Source organism: Sinohyriopsis cumingii, chromosome 15 (genome assembly GCF_028554795.1).
Source record: "Sinohyriopsis cumingii isolate HCF-2022 chromosome 15, ASM2855479v2, whole genome shotgun sequence".
Lineage (NCBI taxonomy): Eukaryota > Metazoa > Mollusca > Bivalvia > Unionida > Unionidae > Sinohyriopsis > Sinohyriopsis cumingii.
The window spans coordinates 76,607,378-76,632,545 of record NC_142975.1 but is presented as its reverse complement, the minus strand read 5'-3'; the positions used below and the strand labels follow the sequence as shown (position 1 = coordinate 76,632,545).

General features: G+C 36.7%; 1 long non-coding RNA gene across 2 annotated transcripts; it reads right to left on the bottom strand.

The window, feature by feature from the left end:
• Positions 1-1,210: 1,210 nt before the first annotated feature.
• On the bottom strand, positions 1,211-24,840 carry LOC149782107 (uncharacterized). Of its 2 annotated transcripts, XR_016414224.1 has the most exons (4): positions 24,486-24,840; positions 16,552-16,628; positions 4,081-4,233; positions 1,211-1,703 (listed from the first exon to the last, which is right to left on the bottom strand). It is a non-coding gene; the product is annotated as an uncharacterized LOC149782107 (long non-coding RNA). The 2 variants fall into 2 exon arrangements; XR_016414225.1 differs by lacking the exons at positions 16,552-16,628; positions 24,486-24,840 and adding an exon at positions 10,555-11,002.
• Between the last annotated feature and the right edge of the window lie 328 nt (positions 24,841-25,168).

Genomic DNA, 25,168 nt, shown 5'->3' with positions numbered 1-25,168 from the left:
AGTTTTTATGTACAAACTTAATGCCGCAATCAGCGACCTAGTATAAAAAATCATAAAAAATCAAATACACAAGTGAGGTCAAAAAGGTCCATATTTTTAGATACCTATATTAAAACAAAGCATAAGAATAGTATTCACTTGACCAGAGAAGTCAATGGCAGTTCATAGCAGAAGAGGTTTATGCACACCAACCCCTATTTTATACCTGCATTTTTCACATCCAAATACCATTTTTGACAGCATGTAGTGCTCACAGTGCAAACGCAAGCCCTTTCCCTGGATGAAAATTTTGAAAAACATTGTCTACTAAATAGTTTGATGCAATTCAGAATAGTTGTCATCCAAGCCGTTTTTGTGATACTCGGCTTGCCTTGAACCCACGTGTCTACTGCTATGGGACGCTAGCTCTTCTTCCTAGCCAACTATTGGTATTTCACTATCAACACACTGCAGAGCAACTATGGAAGGTGTACATGCCTGACATCAATTTCATGAACAACACAAGCCCAAAACACCTAGTTCACAAATATATCCATATCTATAAATAGTAAACAATAATAGCTGAAAAAGTCACACCATAGCCTTAAGTTAAGAAATTTGCCAGGGGCCAATTTACGAAACTGGACCCTGCCACCTTAAGGATTTGGCTCAAAATGGTTTATGTCAAAAGTTGTGTACATATCACATATTTAGACATTATCTAGTACAATGGTATAAAGGAAAACTTTTTGTGCACAAAACTAAAAATGGTATTATGCTTCTAAAAAAGTTACCTCTTTGCGGCAAAAAGCACTGCATTATTTACATTGTGAATTATGACTGACTGCATTTCTTGAAAGATTTCAAATTGTTTGCAACCTACAATGCTCTTGGTCTTTATTTACCACCATAGCATCAGTACAAAATCAAAATTCCTTTACAATGTTTCAGGAATGTCAAGAAGAGGTCTGGAAGTTATAAATTTTAGGACGGAATAACAGAAATGCTATGTTAGGTGTCAGTGACAGAAGTGAAAAGTTTCTCTAAACTCTTCTAGCAAACTTAAAGAAATCACACATTTAAGTAAATCATGTGCTTTACAAGTACTCTTAGACTGATATAAAAGAAGTGGTTCCTAACTTTTCATTATCATTCTGAAGATGCTAATAGCAACATCAGTGTTGTGTCAGTGTATATTGGGGAGGGGGGGTAATCGCAACACAAGTCTAGCTAGTCTGGAAAAGTCAAAGTTTAATCAATTAACATTAGACAATGCTGGAATATTGATATACTGATGTGTAGGACCCTAAAACTTACAAAGTGTGACATATCAAATAAATTCACTGATACATAGCCAATGAAATTGACCATACATATACAAATTACTCAATACAGTTTAACAGAGAAATTTCTTCTCAGACACCAATTTACTTACAACTGACTTTAATGTTTTCTGGAGTTTACAAAATCATAGTAAATAATAAGATAAGGTATAGAACAAATATTTATAGTGGAAAATCCAGTTAAAGGTAAAAAGCATATCACCGGCTTGGCTTTTGATAAGCACATACCATAAAACAACTCCTGCAGAAGCTAAGTCTGTCCGTCAAAGTCACTCTCCTGTGCACTTAGATTAGAATGAGTATCTGGATGAGATTGAAGCTATTGTTTCTTTCAGCATGACTAACCGATTAATCCTAATCTCTTACTATGCAAACTGACACCTGCAAAAAGAAAAGAAACAAGTGATATTGATGTACTTTTAACATTCAGTGAAAACATAAGACTTTCAGAGGAGAAACTGTATGTGCATTGTCAAATGCATGAAGCTGCCACTTAATTTTACGCTTTTCCCCCTTTCTTAACTGAACCTAGAAATTTCAAGATATATACATAACATTGAAACATTTTCTATTATCACCCAAGTGTGAGATATGAATCTCTTATGTCAACTTCAGAGTGGGGTCATGAAGGTAGAAACTATGTCGGTGTGCTAAAACTTTCATTCTTCTCACCAAAATATAGCAAGTAATATGCCATATGCATCATCATTTCTAAGACCGTTCCACTGGTGACATTCAATATTCACAACAGTATGTTTATGTATGATTCCTCTGAATTCTATCTGCTCCTGTGGAGTTAAATTACTTTAAAGAATACATGTTGACATGCTATGCAATTGTTTAGGTGTGTCTGTATTGAAATGTGAATAGTATTCATAAAAATAGAGGTGCAAAACCTTGACAGCTACAGAAAGTGCAAGACAATACATTATGGTTACCATTTTGTTCCCATATTTAGTAAGTTATATCCAAAATATGCTATTTTGTCATGATGTAAACAGTTCTCACATGGAGGTACAAAACACAGTTACCTCCCTCTCCAAAGAACATCACATACAACACTAAGTAATATATGGAAAAAGGAAGGAGATATAATAAAGCTAATGCATAAAAATTATTTAAATATACACAAAGAAACAGAAAAGCATAATAGATGTGGCTGACTGCACCATCAAAAAATGATCAATTTTCCTTAAGGGGGCAGGGTCCAGTTTTTATGTACAAACTTAATGCCGCAATCAGCGACCTAGTATAAAAAATCATAAAAAATCAAATACACAAGTGAGGTCAAAAAGGTCCATATTTTTAGATACCTATATTAAAACAAAGCATAAGAATAGTATTCACTTGACCAGAGAAGTCAATGGCAGTTCATAGCAGAAGAGGTTTATGCACCCCAACCCCTATTTTATACCTGCATTTTTCACATCCAAATACCATTTTTGACAGCATGTAGTGCTCACAGTGCAAACGCAAGCCCTTTCCCTGGATGAAAATTTTGAAAAACATTGTCTACTAAATAGTTTGATGCAATTCAGAATAGTTGTCATCCAAGCCGTTTTTGTGATACTCGGCTTGCCTTGAACCCACGTGTCTACTGTTATGGGACGCTAGCTCTTCTTCCTAGCCAACTATTGGTATTTCACTATCAACACACTGCAGAGCAACTATGGAAGGTGTACATGCCTGACATCAATTTCAAGAACAACACAAGCCCAAAACACCTAGTTCACAAATATATCCATATCTATAAATAGTAAACAATAATAGCTGAAAAAGTCACACCATAGCCTTAAGTTAAGAAATTTGCCAGGGGCCAATTTACGAAACTGGACCCTGCCACCTTAAGGATTTGGCTCAAAATGGTTTATGTCAAAAGTTGTGTACATATCACATATTTAGACATTATCTAGTACAATGGTATAAAGGAAAACTTTTTGTGCACAAAACTAAAAATGGTATTATGCTTCTAAAAAAGTTACCTCTTTGCGGCAAAAAGCACTGCATTATTTACATTGTGAATTATGACTGACTGCATTTCTTGAAAGATTTCAAATTGTTTGCAACCTACAATGCTCTTGGTCTTTATTTACCACCATAGCATCAGTACAAAATCAAAATTCCTTTACAATGTTTCAGGAATGTCAAGAAGAGATCTGGAAGTTATAAATTTTAGGACGGAATAACAGAAATGCTATGTTAGGTGTCAGTGACAGAAGTGAAAAGTTTCTCTAAACTCTTCTAGCAAACTTAAAGAAATCACACATTTAAGTAAATCATGTGCTTTAGAAGTACTCTTAGACTGATATAAAAGAAGTGGCTCCTAACTTTTCATTATCATTCTGGAGATGCTAATAGCAACATCAGTGTTGTGTCAGTGTATATGGGGGGGGGGGGTAATCGCAACACAAGTCTAGCTAGTCTGGAAAAGTCAAAGTTTAATCAATTAACATTAGACAATGCTGGAATATTGATATACTGATGTGTAGGACCCTAAAACTTACAAAGTGTGACATATCAAATAAATTCACTGATACATAGCCAATGAAATTGACCATACATATACAAATTACTCAATACAGTTTAACAGAGAAATTTCTTCTCAGACACCAATTTACTTACAACGGACTTTAATGTTTTCTGGAGTTTACAAAATCATAGTAAATAATAAGATAAGGTATAGAACAAATATTTATAGTGGAAAATCCAGTTAAAGGTAAAAAGCATATCACCGGCTTGGCTTTTGATAAGCACATACCATAAAACAACTCCTGCAGAAGCTAAGTCTGTCCGTCAAAGTCACTCTCTTGTGCACTTAGATCAGAATGAGTATCTGGATGAGATTGAAGCTATTGTTTCTTTCAGCATGACTAACCGATTAATCCTAATCTCTTACTATGCAAACTGACACCTGCAAAAAGAAAAGAAACAAGTGATATTGATGTACTTTTAACATTCAGTGAAAACATAAGACTTTCAGAGGAGAAACTGTATGTGCATTGTCAAATGCATGAAGCTGCCACTTAATTTTACGCTTTTCCCCCTTTCTTAACTGAACCTAGAAATTTCAAGATATATACATAACATTGAAACATTTTCTATTATCACCCAAGTGTGAGATATGAATCTCTTATGTCAACTTCAGAGTGGGGTCATGAAGGTAGAAACTATGTCGGTGTGCTAAAACTTTCATTCTTCTCACCAAAATATAGCAAGTAATATGCCATATGCATCATCATTTCTAAGACCGTTCCACTGGTGACATTCAATATTCACAACAGTATGTTTATGTATGATTCCTCTGAATTCTATCTGCTCCTGTGGAGTTAAATTACTTTAAAGAATACATGTTGACATGCTATGCAATTGTTTAGGTGTGTCTGTATTGAAATGTGAATAGTATTCATAAAAATAGAGGTGCAAAACCTTGACAGCTACAGAAAGTGCAAGACAATACATTATGGTTACCATTTTGTTCCCATATTTAGTAAGTTATATCCAAAATATGCTATTTTGTCATGATGTAAACAGTTCTCACATGGAGGTACAAAACACAGTTACCTCCCTCTCCAAAGAACATCACATACAACACTAAGTAATATATGGAAAAAGGAAGGAGATATAATAAAGCTAATGCATAAAAATTATTTAAATATACACAAAGAAACAGAAAAGCATAATAGATGTGGCTGTCTGCACCATCAAAAAATGATCAATTTTCCTTAAGGGGGCAGGGTCCAGTTTTTATGTACAAACTTAATGCCGCAATCAGCGACCTAGTATAAAAAATCATAAAAAATCAAATACACAAGTGAGGTCAAAAAGGTCCATATTTTTAGATACCTATATTAAAACAAAGCATAAGAATAGTATTCACTTGACCAGAGAAGTCAATGGCAGTTCATAGCAGAAGAGGTTTATGCACCCCAACCCCTATTTTATACCTGCATTTTTCACATCCAAATACCATTTTTGACAGCATGTAGTGCTCACAGTGCAAACGCAAGCCCTTTCCCTGGATGAAAATTTTGAAAAACATTGTCTACTAAATAGTTTGATGCAATTCAGAATAGTTGTCATAAGAGCCGTTTTTGAGATACTCGGCTTGCCTTGAACCCACGTGTCTACTGCTATGGGACGCTAGCTCTTCTTCCTAGCCAACTATTGGTATTTCACTATCAACACACTGCAGAGCAACTATGGAAGGTGTACATGCCTGACATCAATTTCAAGAACAACACAAGCCCAAAACACCTAGTTCACAAATATATCCATATCTATAAATAGTAAACAATAATAGCTGAAAAAGTCACACCATAGCCTTAAGTTAAGAAATTTGCCAGGGGCCAATTTACGAAACTGGACCCTGCCACCTCAGCACGTGTGTGAATAAATACTGTTTGTGTAACAGCTTGAGACTCCCTCATTTTCATGACATGGTGTCAGAAGTGACTCCAAAGGATATATAAATTTTTGCAGTGAGTGAAAATGGCGAAATTCCAGGCACCAGAGAACTTTAACTTTGGGAAGCCAGTGGAGTGGCCGGATTGGAAACAGCGTTTCGCGCGCTTTAGGATCGCCACAAAACTAAATAAGGAAGATGAGGCAGTTCAAGTAAGTTCACTAATATATGTAATGGGGAAAGAAGCAGAACAAATATTTAAATCGTTTGAGTTTGCTAACGACGAAGATGCCGACAAGTACGCCCCAGTTTTGCAGAAATTTGATGATTACTTCGTCCCCAAGAGCAATGTAATCCACGAAAGAGCGTGTTTTCACCAACTTAGTCAAAAACCAGGAGAGTCTGTGGAGGAATTTGTAAGAAAGCTGTATGAAATTGCCGACCATTGTGACTTTGGCACACAAAAGGATGAAGCAATAAGGGGTCGTCTTGTAATTGGAATTCTGGATAAAGAGGTTTCGGAAAAGTTACAAATGGAAGCCGACCTTACCTTAGTGAAGGTCATACAAATAGCGAGACAGTCAGAACTGGTAAAAAGTCAGATACGCGACCAAAGTCAGACGGTCAAAGTTTTGGATGAAATCTCTAAACAGAACAAGGCATCAAGCACCAAACCAGGATCGACCAACCGAAATGGACACCGTCAGTGGCGCAAACTAAATCAGATTGGTCAAACAACAGCAAAACAAACATGTCACAAATGCAACAGGAGGCATGGCAGAGGTGAGAGATGTCCCGCTAAAGGAAAACGGTGCAGAAGTTGTAACAAGCTTGACCACTTTGCCATTGTCTCTCGCTCAAAAAGAGTAAATGAGGTCACATTCAGTGAAACACCAGCTACAGATTATGCAGAATACCAAGAAGCATTCTTCCTTGGCTCAGTAACTATGTGTGATGATGATAAGGAGGCATGGCGTGTGATTTTGAACATTTGTGGAGCCTCATTTCACTTCAAAATAGACACTGGAGCGGACGCGACAGTTATGTCTGAAGCAACATACAACTCTCTTCCAACAAAACCAAAGCTGAGACAATCGAAATCCAAGTTGTGTAGCCCTGGAGGGATTCTGGATTCAAGAGGAGAGTTTATGGCACATACTACCTATAAGAAAGAATCATACCAGTTTCGGGTATTTGTCATCAAGGGACCACGTGCCAATAATCTCCTTGGACACATGCAATGGGTCTTGTGAAAAGAGTTGAAGAGATCAACAAAACAGCCTTTGGGCACTTTGGCCTGTTGAAGTGTGAGCCAGTAAAGATCATTCTCCAGGATGATGCCAGGCCATACAGTATAGCTGCACCCAGGCGTGTACCATTTCCCTTCTTGTCGAAGGTGAAAGAAGAACTGATCCATATGCAGCAGGAAGGCATCATTGAGGAAGTAACTGAGCCCACATAATGGTGTGCGCCTATGGTATCAGTCCCTAAGAAAATTGGCAAAGTCAGAATTTGTGTTGACTTGAAGAAGCTCAATGAGGCTGACAAACGGGAAAGATATCTGCTCCCTACTCTAGATGATACATCACCGAAGCTGATAGGCTCCATTGTCTTCTCCAAACTTGATGCAGAAAGCGGATTTTATCAAATACCTTTACATCCAGAAAGTGCAAAACTGACCACCTTCATTACACCACTGGGTCGTTTCTGCTTTAAACGAGTTCCATTTGGTATTATGTCGGCCCCAGAGATTTTTCAGAGAAAAATGACAGAGCTGCTGACTGGCTATGAAGGGGCAGAGGCCATTATGGATGATATACTCATTCATGGCAGAACCTTAGAGGAGCATGACAGACGCCTAAAATTGGTACTGGAAAAGCACAGCAGGAGTGGTCTCAAGCTCAACAAAGAAAAATGTGAATTTAGGAAGAACAAACTGGAATTCTTCGGTCACGTGATTAGCTCGGATGGCATACTCCCCAGTCCAGCAAAGGTTGCCGCAGTGAAGGAGCTACCTGCTCCATTAAATATCAGTGAGCTTCGTCGCACCATGGGCATGATCAACTACCTTGGTAGATTTCTCCCAGACTTGTCTACAATAATGCGACCAATTATGGACCTGCTGAAATCAGACACAGCCTGGTATTGGGGCCCAGACCAGGATTATGCCTTCGCGAAAGTCAAGGAGATGCTGACAGCTACACCAGTCTTAGCATTTTATAACCCTGGCAAGTTAACAGTTGTCAGCGCAGATGCCAACAGTTATGGAATTGGTGGGGCAATATTCCAACAACATGGAGATAAACTCAAGCCAGTTGCCTTTTGTTCCAGAACACTCACCCCTGCAGAGGTTAAATATGCACAGATAGAGAAGGAGTGCCTTGCATGTGTGTGGGCCTGCGAAAAGTTTTCACGATACCTTGTTGGGCTGGACTCGTTCAGATTGCACACAGACCACAAACCTTTAGTGCCATTGATCAACACACATGATTTAGATAAAGCTCCTTTAAGGTGTCAACGACTGTTGATGTGGTTGAGACGCTTCAACACAAAGGCAGAGTATGTAGCTGGGAAGCTTTTGGTAGTTCCAGACATCCTTTCTCGGAGCCCTCTCATGGGCCGGGAAGCCACATACGAAGACGAAAAGGAAGTTTTCATAGAGTCAATGGAGGCATGCAGGCCAATTTCCGATATGAAATTAGAACAAATAAAAGAAGGTTACAGGAGTGACCACAATCTGCAGACTGCAATGACTTTCACCAAAAATGGATGGCCGAATAAGAAACATAGCTGTCCCCTAGATGTACATCCATACTTTTCTGTACGCAGTGAACTCTCGATTCAGAAAGACCTATTTCTCTTCAGGGACAGAGTTATCATACCTACAGTCTTAAGGCCCGGAATACTTGATAACTTTCACGAGGGTCATCAGGGATTAGCCAAATGTCGTGAGAGAGCCCAAAGTTGTGTATGGTGGCCTGGAATTGCGAGACAGATCCAAGACAAAATAGAGACATGTGAATTTTGTCAGATTAGGAAGCCAGCACAGAGGAGGGAACCATTGAAGACAACCTCTCTACCAGACAGACCATGGCAGAAAATTGCAATTGATATTTGTGAAGTCAAACGAGAAAGATACCTGGTAGCTATTGACTACTTTTCACGCTATTTGGAAATTATGCCTCTAACAAAAACAACCTCCCAGCAGGTAATTGGAAAGCTAAAGAGCACATTTGCACAATGGGGAATCCCAGAAATTGTAGTTTCAGACAATGGGACCCAGTTCACTTCCTCAGAATTCAAAGAATTTGCTGAGAAATACAACTTCAGACAAGTATTTACCAGTCCTCACTACCCACAAGTGAATGGTGAGGCAGAAAGTGGTGTCAAAGTAGCAAAATCCATACTTAAGCAGGATGATGTATTCCTTGCCTTGATGGCTTATAGAGCCACACCGACAGCTGCGACTGGTTCCAGCCCAGCCCAATTGATGATGGGACGCCAGATGAGGACCACATTACCGTTTATTGAAAAGAAGTTTAGCCCCAAGTGGCCAAACCTCAAAATCATCAGGCAGAGAGACCTTAAGACAAAACAAAGATATGAATTCTTTTACAACCGGCACTACACTACATATAATTTGCCAGATATTACTGAGGGAGACAGCGTCAGAATCAAATGGCATGGAAATGATAACAAGTGGTCAACACCAGGTGTAGTTATTCAAGCCGACAAAGACCGAAGAAGCTACTGGGTAAAAACTCTCCAAGGGATATACAGGCGCAATCGAATCCATGTATAGCGGATGAAAAGCCCTGAGAATCTACTTCCAGTCGAGACAAATATGTCTACAGACATTGCAACAGAGTCCCCACAGTGTCCTGTTAGGAGTCACTTGGAATCCAGCACAAAGTCTCTCAACAACATGGAGCCCGTGCCACCATCTGATGATTGTACCACCCAGTGTGACCCAGTCCAGCCAATCCCCAGCAAGCCAGCTGTACCCAATGGGCCAAACAGTCTAAACACTCCAGTGCAGACTTTAAGTGGGAGAGTCGTCCGAAAACCAGCCAGATTCAGTGATTTTGTCTAAGAAAGTGACTTTTATAAATGTGCCAAAGCGTTGTTTAGTATTCGATTTCTGAATTATTGCAATCTAACTGGACTTTTAGGTTTTTCTATAGTATTAGAATCAGGACTATCCTGTGCAAGTTTACAGTAACCTATTATATAAATCAATTCCGTTAAATTCTCTCAGTGGACAGTTCAGATACAAAGACAGTCAATTCATTGTTTTTCTTATCTACTCATAAGCAAAATCTTATGTTCAGATAATCTTAAAAGAGGGGAGATGTGACATATCGTAGTTTATTTGCTAGTTATAAATAATAACTGCTCCCCTTAGTAGCTGTAACATTAGATAGGGACTGCTCCCGGAGGAGGGGGCGCCGGGATTTATCATGGAAGCTTATTGATGTGTACTCAGCACGTGTGTGAATAAATACTGTTTGTGTAACAGCTTGAGACTCGCATTTAGGGAGTGATGTATGCATGCGTGTATACGGTAAACACTATTCATACAAGCCGCCCAGTTTGGTCTAGATTTTTTTAACTTGTAAATCAATGCATTAGCAGTGAATAGCTCAAATGAGTTGACATTACTATTTTCTGGGATCCTTTGTTTTGTTTACTTGTCGATTAATAGTTAGTTGGTATAGTCAACGTTTTTGTGATAGCGAAAATAGGGAGTATCATGCCGGCGGCTGGCATCCTTCATAATTCGATTAATGACTATTTCTACTTAACCGCTTAAGACTGTACACTACATACTCAATGTGTTTATAGTCCCTGATGTTTCATTTGTATACGTCATCGCATTTAAGTTTGGTTTTCCTCTTCTTTATTTCTTTAGTACATATACATGTTGACTACCCTGTCATGCGGTCTACCTCGGTAATATTTTAAGAGTGCATAACACGGTTTCCGAACCATTGCTATGAGCGACAGACGAACACGGTATGTGCCGCGAAATACAAAAGTGAATTTTTTCTCTTTTCTTTTACTTAGGGCAATTCAGTCGCAATGTAGCAATGTGTAAAATATCGAGCTGGTAATTTCTAAAAATAATCATTGTGAAAACTAACTAAATATACACATGCAATACTAGCTCATGCTGGTTTGAATATTCCAACAAAAATTGTTGGTTTTGTGGATTTTGCTAGAACTGTGGGTTTTGTGATCTCTTGGTTGTGGGAGTTGTGGGTTTTGTGGGTATTGTGGGTTTTGTGGGCGTTGTGGGTTTTGTCAGGAGTATATAAGGCTTTGTGGGCTGTTTGAGGGAGTTCAGTCAGCTAGCAGCCATCAAACTAGGTACATCACAGTTATTGTGAGTTTGTTTTATAATTTTTTATTTTGTTTCGTTTAGTTTATTATAGGTATATAACTTTAGGTAATATTTTCGACAGTAAATTTTTTAAAAAAAGTTTATTTAAGTACAATCAATTTTTATTTAAGTTATTTTTTTATATTATTTTTAATACCTTTCTCTCTTCCAAATTATAGGCATTCTAGTCATTTCTAATTTTTTTCACAAGCAAACTAGGTATTGTTTCGTCATTTGTTATTTGAAATTCAGTTATATGGTCAAGTGAGTGTTGTCCTCACAGACCAGTACTTTTATTTATTTATTTATTTTCTTTATTTAACTAGTTTTATGAAGCAAAAAGATACAGATAAGTTTCTACTACATTACAAATATATAATTCCTTTTCTCAAATTAAAAGTCCAACAAATTTTCTTAGGGAAATAAAATGTCTAAGTCATTGTGAGTGTTTTCCTCACCGACTTGACATTCTAAATTCAATTCAACAATACTTGATTATTCTAGCCATCTATAAAACATACGTTATGTGTCTATTTTATAATTTACTAATTGTCTAAGTCATTGTGAGTGTTTTCCTCACCGACTTGACATTCTAAATTCAATTCAACAATACTTGATTATTCTAGAAATCTATAAAACATACGTTATGTGTCTATTTTATAATTTACTAATTGTCTAAGTCATTGTGAGTGTTTTCCTCACCAGTTTGACATTCTAAATTCAATTCAACAATACTTCATTATTCTAGCAATCTAAAAAATGTAAGTTACGTTTCTATTTTATAATGTATTAGTTGTCTAGGTCATTGTGAGTGTTTTCCTCACTGACTTAACAGCCAATTTACTTCATCTATACCAATTCACTTCAAATAAGTATTACGCTATGGTTGAAGTGTAAAGTCAAGCAAGTGTTTTCCTTGCAGATCTTTACATTTCAAAATTACAGTCAAGACATAGTTTCTCTTCTGTAGTAAACTTTATTGCAACTAAATCCACATATGGTAACTCTAATATAATTTTCACTGATCAGAAGAAATAATATAATGAACTAATAGTATAGTGCTAATGTGTGCCAATACCTTACGTGAAAGTATCATATACCATACTGTACCTCAAAACAATGGCTTAGTACAAAAACAACAAGACTGTCATGGTTATGAACTAACTTTATTAAATGTTTCTTAATCAATGAATCATGTTGTGTTATGGTTGAAAAGAAATCAAGAGTTCGAGTTTACTCCATTCTCCCCCTCCTTAGTCAGCTGATAGGAAGCATACTTATCCCCAGTGCCATGCTCCAATACTCCAATGTAGTATTATCAGGACCTTGCTCGGTCTTTACAATATTTAGCTCATTGATAACCTGTATGTAATAGTTGCCTCGTATGTAAATCCCCTCTGTAGGGTTTGCTGCAAATTGATGACCTGCATGTAATGGTTGGCAAATATTGATGACTGTATGTTATGGTTAGCTTATATCGATGACTGTATGTTATGGTTAGCTTATATTGATGACTGTATGTTATGGCTAGCTTATATTGATGACTGTATGTTATGGTTAGCTTATATTGATGACTGTATGTTATGGTTTGCTTATATTGATGACTGTATGTTATGGTTAGCTTATATTGATGAATGTATGTTATGGTTAGCTTATATTGATGACTGTATGTTATGGTTAGCTTATATTGATGTGGATGATATGTGATTTGGCTTTTTAACCTAGATTTAACTATTGTTCAGCTAATTTTGATGACCTGGTTCATATTGAAAACCTGCATGGAATGGTTTGCTTATATTGGTGACCTGGATGATGCAGTGTTCTGCCAATGATCCCAATGTGGCAATTTGGCCCCATGAGTGTCAAAATATGGTACACTATTTAAAAGACATGTGGAGTCAACACTATACCTATCATTTTTCATATATTTGTATCTATTGAAGTGCTATCAATAAAAATAAATATATTCTGTTAGATTTGATTAAATGTATTTACTGTAATGAACGACGTATGATTCTCAAGGCCTTTTCCGCATCATCAAAATCATTTACCACACACCACATATGTATTATAGATCAAATATTAAATACACAGTAACTTAACTAGCCTACATATATATGCATGTATATATTTATAAGATCTTGAATTTGTTTCAGTACCAATATGTATCTGCAACTTGAATTTACGACAGCAAAGTACATAATAATTGATGGTAATAATTTATATAAAATTGTATTAAAGCACACTAATAATGATACCAGGCACTAATGTGTACAGTCCAAATCAATTCAAGTTGTTCTTTGAAACAAAAGTTTCCTCTCCTTAGAGTTTCTCCACTGTTACAAAGCATCAGCAAAGCCAACAGTCTTATTCTTTGCAAGCCTTTTTCGCCTAATTTTGGGCATAGTCCACATTGAATTGGTCCAGTGCTGCTAATGATAGCAAGTTTTGAAATGGTCTTGGCAGTGTTTCTTAATCAAGTCCCAAGGAGCATTTATGTTGACCATTGCATAGATTGCATTAATAACTAGTGGTTCACCAATTCTGTTTTGGTTCCTCTGTATCAATTATGAATTCACGTATCACCTCAGGCTCCTTAGGGGTAGGTATTAATTGTTTTGCTTCATCCTATTTCTTAATTAGGTCTTAAATCTTTTCATCACTTAACGTTGCATTGTTTTCTGAGAACATAACAATATGGGTTTCATACCAAGTACACCAAATGCATACCTGTCATTACTGTCACTCTCTAGAAACATGCCATCAATGTTCTACAGGATGGTATCTATAAAGGCATGTTTTAGAGAGTCAGTATTGTGTTTACCTTGTATCATTATGGCACAATTCACGTTGGTAAGTTTGCTTTTATGAATAGTCAGATGATCCGTTTACAACTGTTCCAGATATGTACCAGACTCAGTTCGTCATATATAGCTGTCCATGTAACACTATGGACTTAGATACGAAGTGATTTAGAAATATCTGTATCAAGCACTTTGCTTCTTCTCAACCCCTATGTCATTAGGTTCATCCATCTACTAGCTTCTGTTCAACCCCTATATCATTAAATTAATCCAACAACTAGTTTCTTCTCAACCCCTATATCATTAAGTTCATCCAACAACTAGTTTCTTCTCAACCACTATATCATTACGTTCATCCAACAACTAGTTTCTTCTCAACCACTATATCATTACGTTAATCCAACAACTAGTTTCTTCTCAACCACTATATCATTACGTTAATCCAATAACTAGTTTCTTCTCAACCACTATATCATTAAGTTCATCCAACAACTAGTTTCTTCTCAACCACTATATCATTAAGTTCATCCAACAACTAGTTTCTTCTCGACCACTATATCATTACGTTCATCCAACAACTAGTTTCTTCTCAACCACTATATCATTACGTTAATCCAACTACATGTAACAAAAGTTTGCATGGTCATTTGACTGTCAGCAATTTTACGAGCAACAGCCGCCAGTCATTTGTGGATGTTTGTGACTGACTTATCTGAACAAAAGCATGTTTTTTCAACCATTCAACCCCATAACATTCAGACAATCTAGTTCCTCTAGTAACTTCATCAAACTCTCATATTTGGAAATAGAAATGTCCTCTTCGGCCATGCAAAAGTTAACTTCCATAACAACTAGAATGCTAGACTCCTTTCAATGGTAACTTTACTTTGTTTCCTGAAATTCCCGACCAGGAGATATTTTATTTAAATACACTTGTATACACATAAGCATACTAAAATACTCTCGAATATAGCCACGAAATATGCATAAAGAGCTATATATGTGTGTGTGTGCAAATCTGTGATTATCTGAGATCGGAATATTTCACACTCCTGTGGTTTGGTTGGAAGTCTAGTAACATAATGTATACATATGTGCATAGACTGCTATACATGATTTAACTTGTATACCATTTGCTACAATCAAACACCACCGTAATGTAATTGCTAAAGAATAGAATGAGGTAGAGCATAATTGGGTTCATTATAATTATTTCAAATCCTTCGCGACATGTGGTGCGACTCAGTCTGAAAAAGATGTGTGAGAGCTAAAAAGAACTTTTTAAATCAAGAAATATATTGTTTTTAACATTCATTGTGCAGAGCTGTGAATATTCCATTACCTCTGATGTGTTTGCTGCATGCGTATTTATGTCGTACTCTGTCTCCTACAGAAGATACACCCAACAATAATGGGTATTCTTCATTTGCAAGATTTGCAACCTCTTGTAGACCAACCTACAAACTTGAAAATTAATCTGTTGATTCACAGGGACAATTAAATGCATACTTTAATAATGTAATGTAAATGTTAGCAAATTTATACATATATTATGAGTTTTATTCTATGGGGGAGGGGCGTATATGCCTTGAGAATAAAGGAAAAGACCCAGAGGGAAAGAATACATTACAACATACACATATATTTGACATTGCCTACTTGCATGCTCGATGTAAACGAGTTACGTGTGTCATAAATGTGGAGAACACACATACATACGGGTCACATTATGTACTACTGTACCTGTGTACATAAAAGATATAAGTTGATCTTATGACACAACTGTAGGTGCATTTCTTCTTGATACTCGTACTACATATTATATTTTCAAATGTTAAGATTAATGATCCACTGCACTACGATCCGTTACAGGGAAATGTATTGGAACACACATCCACCACAGGTCATGAAATAATTCATAAGAAAAATACAAGGTTTAACAAAATTTAATTTTGGACCCTTTTTTGGTACCACACACTCTGCTTGGTCTACTCGGTTTTCAAAAGTCCAAGATCCACTAGTGCAATTCTTTTGTAATTAGTATGTATTATTTTGAAATTGTTATGAATGTATGAAAGGATAACAATAACAAGTCTTAGTATAGAGATGTATCAAATTAGTTGATCTAAAGATAAATCTATAAATGCAATATATCGATATATCACAAATATGTACCAAGAAGAGGTTACCGTCGTTCATATACTAATATGAACTGATATATATATTTAAAAAACAGGATTACCATTCATATACCACCATGAATTGACATAATATATGTACAAAACAGGATTAATGTTCATATAATACTATGTTGTGATATACTATATGTACAAAAACTGGAATACCGTTCATATAACACAATAAATTGGAAAACTATACGTATAAAAAACATTAATAAAGTTCATACAATACTTTAAACTTTGAAACTAAATCAGGTTATGAGTATTAGAACATAAAATCAGTCTTGCTATCTTATGAATAACACATATGCCAAAAGAACATAAAATCAGTCTTGCTATCTTATGGATAACACATATGCCAAACTCTACTAGAGTGTATGTATGCGCTTCAGTGCCATAAGGAACAAAAGTGAAAATAATGGCACCTGATTTATTCAAGGTGAAAGAAAATTATCCTTACCATTTTTTCTCTCAATACACTCTCAAGTTGCTTGAATCCAGTATTGATCAAAATTTGAGCCATTGGATCCTGACATTCTGAAATGAAAATAAAACATCCTGTCTATGTACACTTTATAGTCTGAGCCTCGACTAGGCTGATGAAGTGAGCTTTTAGGGAAATGCTTATATGAAGCAGATAATAGGAAAATTTAAGCAGAAGTTAAGTTTTACAGGTCCATTATGGCTGTCTGGCCGAGCAGCCATATTTCAACATTGCATCTGGGGAACTGGGAAGAATTCTAACTGAATGATCATATTAATCGGTCACAGCGTCATCACAGTTTAAATGTGCATTAATCTGTGAAAAATGTAAAATCACAGAATCCTACATCGCGAGATATGGAAACACTAAAAAGACAAGGCAGTTCCTATTTTCTTTCGAATTTTGCATAAATGGACGTAACCATCTGCTTCTCATTCCCGCTGATGTGATTAGTAGGCATAACCGGGATCGAACCTATGAAACCTGATACTCCAGTACTCTTCTAATCCAGCTGAAGAGGAAATCTCTCTAATCCTATCCACAACACACCTCTATCTATCTATCTATCTATCTATCTATCTATCTATCTATCTATATATATATATATATATATATATATATATATATATATATATATATATATCTTTTTTTTTGGGGGGGGAGGAATCCCGATGACTGGAGCGCGGGGGCAACTGCTCCAATTTATCATCCTTTTGAAATCTCCGTTTGATCCTTGTGTATATTTGTGGGGAAGCAGTTTTAATCCTACTTGCAATAAACGCACAGACATCTTTATACGGCACACATAGAAGTGAACTGGGTCTCCAGTTTGAAAAATACCGCATAGGTTTCTCTCTTTCTGGCATACATATAATAACTTCTTTATGAGTGGAAGATAATTTATCAAATTCGTACCCAATGTTAATGGCGCTGACCCAAATTTGTCTAATATCTTTCCAACAAATTGTATGAAATTCTACCGAAAATCCGTCAGATGTAGAGAGATATATTTGTAAGAATAATATTCATTTCTGATGCGGATTTTTATTTTCTTATCAGCTAGGAAGTTTGCAATCCAGCTGTACATATTGCCTGATACCCCGTAGCCCTTAAGCTTGTAGATTAGCCCAAATCAGGTAGTTTGCTTTCTGTACGTCTAGGAATATGGCTGCCACTTTTAATTGCCAATTTAGGTCTGATTAGTTGGTCTATTGTACTACGGCTGTTACGGAATCCGCTTTGTGTATTTCACATTAAGGTCTAACTTTTCAGAAACTATTTTAACCTATTGTTTATCATGAATTCCATTATTTTACATATATTATCTATGAGTGATATTGGCCAATATGATTTAATAGCTTCAAAGGTTTTCCGCGGTTTGGGTTTGGGGATAAATGCTGCCTTTTTCCATATCTTGATGATATTTTGTTAATTACGTCTGGTTTTATTGTAATTAACTTATCTGGGAGGCTGTTATATATTTCATATGCTAGTGTATCTTCTCTGCGGAATGTTTTTTGTTTGTTTGTTTTGTTTCTTTTTTGGTTTTGCGGTTGTTATTGCTCTGTTTGGTTTTTATATTGCCGTTTAAAGCCTTGGTCCATCCCAGTTTTACTAATGGCACATTGAATGGATCAGGGTTAATTGAAATACCGAAGTACGCTAAAAAAAACAAAACGAAATACACATTTTTACCATGATACAAGTGAAGCCGAACCTATCATGGTTTGCATATGTTGAATAACGATCAAAAGGCAAATAACATTTTTATACTAATTATTTACGTTTTTCTGTTCATAGCACAATTCATGATTGGACAGCTGGATTAAAGGTGAATCGTACTATATACACAGAATGAATGTAGAAAGTATAAAGAATGAATGTAGAAAGTATACTGTACAATAAGTATTAGCAGAGATTATATTATCTATTTTCTTAAACTTTTATAATATAGATTTTGACAAATTAAAAAAAAAATCTTAGCAGACCCTCTTCCCAAGCCATTTCACCTCTTGTACACATGATCCTTTTTTAAGACAGTCTTGTTCCAGAAATAAGCAGTATGCATCTTCTTATTTGCAGATATAGTCTTGTACTGCACCTTAGTCGCGGTGGCGAGCTTCCAGAGCTTTGTAATCAAGATCCTTCGTGGAGAGTTGAATTTGATGGGATTTCCGGGGCCCGAATACGTACATTCATTCGTCATTCTCCTATTTTCGAGACTGCTCCTACTTTGATCTTTTTCCAGTTGGGAGAAAATCATACCCGTCTGTTGCGACCAGAGGAAATTGTTAATGCTGTAATATCATTGTGTGAAAGGACTCTCCGTTTGGGAGTTCCAATGATTTGTGTGTAGTCAATTTTGCCCAGGCTAAATCCCCAGTACATCAGCCCTCGACAGTATAGCCGGATTGCTAATCGTGTGAATCGGTGACTTTCCCCACTAGTTAGGACAAACCCCATTTTTACAGTTTTGTCGCCATACTGGTTTTCGATGAGTATACATTGGTTCAGATGGTGTTCACTCTACCCAGCAATGCAGTGGGTGGCTGTTTTCGATAATTTTGAGAAGAGACAGATGGCGATGGCTTGCTTTTCTGTACGCATATCGTTTTCAATAAAAACAAAATATTTTTTTTCCGAAAGCGGTGATATTCATCAGTTGTGCTCCTAGATTCTTTATAGTGCCTTCCTTTGGAGACTATATGTTCTATTGTTATGGCTCTAGTGCAATAGAAATTGTTCGCTTTAGGACTACTCTTACAGTTCTCACATTTTGGTTCTTTTGTTCAGCATGTTTTTTTTTTTTGTTTTTTTTTTCGTTTTCACAATGCGTGTTACGGTGTTCACATCTAAATCGGTTCTATATTTATTTAAGAAGTACCCCATCCTTCGCAATGTCTGCAGAACCATGGCTTGTTTTTAAAAAGAGTATATCTTGTTACGTTATATTCTTTCTGTTGGGTTTCTTTTTAGCCGCTTACTTAAGAGTTAAACTCCAGTTATTTGTGTGTACAAGTCAATAACTCACGCTTTTGAGAAACTAGAAAGCTTGTGAGGTGATCCATATGTGTAGTGAATTTGGAATGATTTTATGTGTCTTGCCCCGTCCATTTCTAATCTGTATTTGTGTGTACGATTCTCAAAAGAAATCAGAGTTCTGAATCTAGCAATAAACAAACTATTGACTAGGGTTCTTTTTTCTTTTGATGGAGACGTACTTGTTCAGCTTCCGGATTCCAGGCTTTCAATCTTTCCGTCTCCTGGTCTAATGTTTTATTGTTTCAAAACGGGATTGAGCTCCCCATCCCCAGACATTACACCCGACGTCTAGTTTCTTAGTATGCTGTGAAACCAATTCGTGATTCTTTGCCACGGATCGGTTTATGGTCAGTTGCATGTTTTTAATTATGTATGCTATATTTTGTTGTAAAAGTATATTTAAACCTATGTTATGTATATGTGTCCAGACTGGCATTTTCGTTGATCATATGTGTTTTCAGTTTTATTTTTTATCTTGCTATACAAATAAAATTATTACGTTCAAAAAAGAAAAAAAGAAAAAGAAAAACGTACAAAGACTTCTAAAAAACTTCAGTTGTAAATTATAAAGTCCGACGTGTCCATTCTATACATAAATGTTACTATAATCAATGCAAGACCACGGATCTCACAACTTGCCAAATATCTATGAACCGCACATCTGCATGGTTTCTCTTCATCAATTTTCCGTACCGTCAGCACTTCATGCCGTAGAAACTATAGAACTATCCCGTAACATAGGGAACTATTTTAACTACGGCACCTTAGGACAGTCAATTCATGGTTTCAAGGCACATTTCGCCTGTACAACCGCATCTCATTTGCCACCATTGCGACATAAACGGTATCTGCAAAGTCCATTCTTGTTGATTCCATTGTGTAATTTACCGGTTTCCTACCGTAAATACTGCCACTGCAATCACGCCACCAATGTACACCACACGATTTTAATAGGGACTATGATACGACAGGGACACTCATGCAGTTTTGACCTGAATTCACTAAAAGCGAATCATGGCATCATGGAAACTCACTAACACTTCACTCCGTGATGTTTGCTCCTATTAATTGGCTAATTGTGTCGGGCTAAGGAGTATTTCAATTTCGCCGAATTCCAATAATCAAACAAATAATCATACAAATCTAAGAATTCCTGAAAACGGGGCGCTATAACAAAATGTGCATACTCCAAATTTACTACAATATTATTTTAGTATGCCCTTATTTTTCGAGCCTCTTACGTGAACCCATCTACCTCGCGAAGCGTCATGGTATAATACCCTCTCATCGTTGTCACCTCTTACTTAAAGTCCCAAGCTATGTTTTTTGTTAGTACATCTAGATGGGTTACCTATATAATGTTATATTTTTATATAGTTATATTTAATTTGCATGTCCCCTTTTTCGCCTCTTTTAACTTTCCTAGCTTGTGACTGTTGGAGATCTATCATTAAACGCGTACCGGTTCCCTAGTGGAAGTGATATACCCAACCCCTTCCGTTCTACCTGTAATACTTTGTCCCTGTCCCATTTCCGGGCAAACAAAGTGTCGTTTGAGAAGGGTATTTAATGTACGATGGCTACATAGTGCCACAGCATTCTTTTTTTAACATCTCGTTTAAATAGCTATCTAATGTTAATTTCTCCTTGTCTTATAATGTCGCAAAATGATGTAACAAAAATAATGTCCTATTTTTCAGTCTTTTCACATCCCCTACGTACATCTCTCTCTCTTTCTCTCTCTCTCTCAAAATATCGCTCTCATCATTAATAATAATAATAATAATAATAATAATTGAAAGGCCAGTAGGCACCTTGTCTCAAGAAAGTCATAAAAAGGTCTACCACTCCATTTGAACCAAACCATATCGTGTGTAAATTATTTAATGTGTTCATTTGATAATATTTTATCGTGTGCACTTTGCTCACAGTAGCTAAAAAGGCTATTCCTGTAGCTAGGTCAATCAAATGTGTTGAAATTAATAGTTATCTGTATTGCTGTAAAAGAAATGCTAAAATTAAGCTACTTTCTGTGAAATATGCTCGCAATAGAAGGTCAAAATAGTCCACGAGTCGGGATAAAGGTCAATATAGTTTTGTGAACGTTGTCGTTATTTATTTTATTACCTCAGAAACGAGGCGTGCATCATTACCCAAATGACACTGTCCTGAATATATATATATATATATATATATATATATATATATATATATATATATATATGCGGTGTGTTGGAATGTAATCAGAAAATTAGTGCTGGATAGTACTCAAAAAACGTGTTGGATAAAATCTTAAAAATGTTAAAGTAACATTTCCCGTACGACCCCATACGTTTTTCAGCATTGTTCCTCTCTTCATTAATTCTAGAATAGATAAACCTTTAAGTAAAATAATGTATTTTCGTTATTTACAATAAATTATCCGTGTGTGTGTGTGTGTGTGTGTGTGTATGTGTGATTAGGATTTTTTACATAGCTTTCAACAATTTTTCAGTTATATCGCTACGATGTCTGTAGTGTGGCAGTTTATAGTGATGTCTAGCACTGGGGCATCATGCCGAAAACACGTAGCATGATGTTCCACGCAGTCACATTATCCTGACACCATGCCAACCATTCCTAACACTAACCTCTTAATGCTGAGCGCCAAGCGAGGCAGCTGTTAGTAACATTTTTTAAAGTCTTTGGTATGACTCGGCCGGGGTTCTAACCCACGACCTCCTGCTTCCGAAGCGGACGCTCTAACCACTAGGTCACCAGAGCGGTCTATCCTTTTTTGACAATTTTCTTAAGTGTTGAAAATGTGAATTTGTAATGCGAAATGGCAATTTCAGCATACGAAATGGAATTATGTCTGCAATTGGTTCTTTTACATGTATTCAGCTTACATTATATACATTTATTAATAATATAACAGACTTAGTTTCAAATAATAACGAAACATTATTTATTTATTTATATTTAATTTCGCAAACCGAATCTGCCTTTCACAGACAATTTCATTTTGTATGCCGAAATTCCATTTCGAATATATCTTCTCTGATACCGCTTTTCTTTGTGCTACGCTTTATATGTACAGCACATGCACATGACACTAAATTCGATCTCTGCTATAGCAATCACAAGTTAACATTTCCCCTTGTCCATATAAACACTTTTGTCCCCAAAAATAGTTCTGACACCATAATACCACTAAAATGTTAACCTCATTGACCCATTTAACTTGACCCTACAATACCGTCCCCCTTGTGGACATTGAGGTGTGCTCTAATATTACTACGCAACTCCAAATGAGGTCAGCCTCTTGTAACAATGTTACTGTTGGTCCATAAACAAATTTGGTCCATTTCCATGTTAAACCTATCCGGTGTCTGTTAGACACAATATGACATCATATACACCATGTCACCCACCCACCCAGCACGTTAACCTATGGGGACCTAATAATTATGACCTGACCCCCAATACAACAATACAACTACTCTTGTGCTGACGAAAGGAGTTAAACTAAAAACAACAACAAAACATAATCAATTCAGTTACTCGGATTAAATTTTTACTTTTCTATTCTTAATGATTATTTTTCAAAGGCGTCGCACCTTTTGTATACGTTAGAATTGATTTTTTAAAAAAAAGTCTAATCAGCATGGGTGTAGGAAATAGCAATGGTTCTGTCAATCCAGACGCATTTTACTTAATCCATAGCTTGCTGGTGTGATGAATTGAAAGTACCGGAGAAAGATTCTCGCTGTATTATTTTCTTCCGTTCCTTATTTTTTTTTTATAGTAAGGACTCCAGAATTGTATACAATTATTCGCGTGCTGTGACAGAAATATTAAGTTTTTCTTGGTGTGGTTCGTGTATTTCGATTTCATGGGTACATATGAAAGTCGACAATATTTTGAACAAAACGTAAAATGTATTCCGAAACGGGAATGACATTGAGATTGTACGCATTATGGCTACGCATATACTTTCTGGTGTCTTGTGCGACTTAGCTCGTCATATACAGAAATGTATACACAAATGCCAAACTTTGAATGCATACGCCGTAACCAGTTCATTATTGATAAAATTAATTTGCAACTCAATTACCCAGAGGAAAAAAAAATCCCCACCGCCTTTTATGCATCATTAAATACATGGACCTTTATAAAGAAGGAGAGAAGAAGGAAGATAAATTGCCAGCACTTGTCCTTTTTTTAAACTGTTATCCACATTTTACTTATTTACACTGATAAGGAGCTGCATTGCTTTCATTAGTCCTATGGTTCTGTCAGCTTTTTCTGTGTTCAGGTAGGTTCATGGAGAGGACAGGTTCTGACGCGATCGGAACACCGCTCGGCCATTTCCGTCAGAAGTTGTAGGAATACAAAGCAAACCGGTGTGTTTGGTGATTCGCGTCCGGTAGAACGCAATACATAATTTACGACAAAAAGGCTGATACACTCTTATCGTAACTGCTTTTCCTTCCGCCTGACATTGTTCAACACAAACAAAAGTATTTCCTACGAATCAAACTTCACAAATTCGGCGTTTTCTCAAAACCCGATCACTTCTTTTTTGGTATTATGGGTTTGCGGTCTATATGCAAGATTTACGTGCCTCCGAAGTTGAAGAGCTTGACAACATATCAATCTACACACCTCCGAAACTAAAGATTTGACAACCGACGTGCTCCAGAAGCATGAGCAATATTACGTTTAGCACAAACATACGTTAACTACGATGTTAACACATTTTTACGAAGAGTTATAGTTAGTTTAAATTATATTCAAGGCATTATTAGAACGGCATTAACAAGTCATGAAAATAAAGAAAGTAGTGGGGCAAAATATTTGGAATTATTTTGTAACTCTTAACTTACAGACATGTACTCAACAGCTGGTCGGCGTATGGATAATATCCAAAATTGAATAGTAAATCGCCAGACAAGAGAGTAGGTGACGAAAATTACATCCGAGGTTTCTTTCTCAAATTGACGGGTTTGAACCCCGGCCCAGTGGCGTCACTAGGGTTGGTGGCACCCAGTGCGGTAACTCATGGTGTCACCCCCATGGACACCCTTTTCTGCACAAAGGTTCAACATTTTTATAGACAGCCATTTGGTGCCACCTCTCTGAGATGGTGTCACCCGGTGCGGCCCACATCCCCCTAGCGACGCCACTGCCCCGGCCGAGTCATACCAAAGACGTATACAAACGGTACTACAGCTGCCTCGCTTGGTGCTCACACGTACCGGTAGTTCGAAAAGCTTATAGTCTGGTTCCCTCCTTCGGATGCTCCTTGCATTGCACTCCGCTACACATAATGCGGTGTGCAACTCAGGGAGCATACGAAGTAGTGAACCAGACTTCAAAAAGCATTATGGGATTGCGGACTACATGATTGATTTATTTATCTCCGAAATTGAGGAGTTTATCAACGTGTACAACTACGAACCGCCAAAACTGAATAATTTACAATGGAAGTGCTCCAATATGCATAAGCAGTTTAACGCCTTTGCAAAAACACGATAGCACATCTTTTTGCGAAGAATTGTGCTTAGTT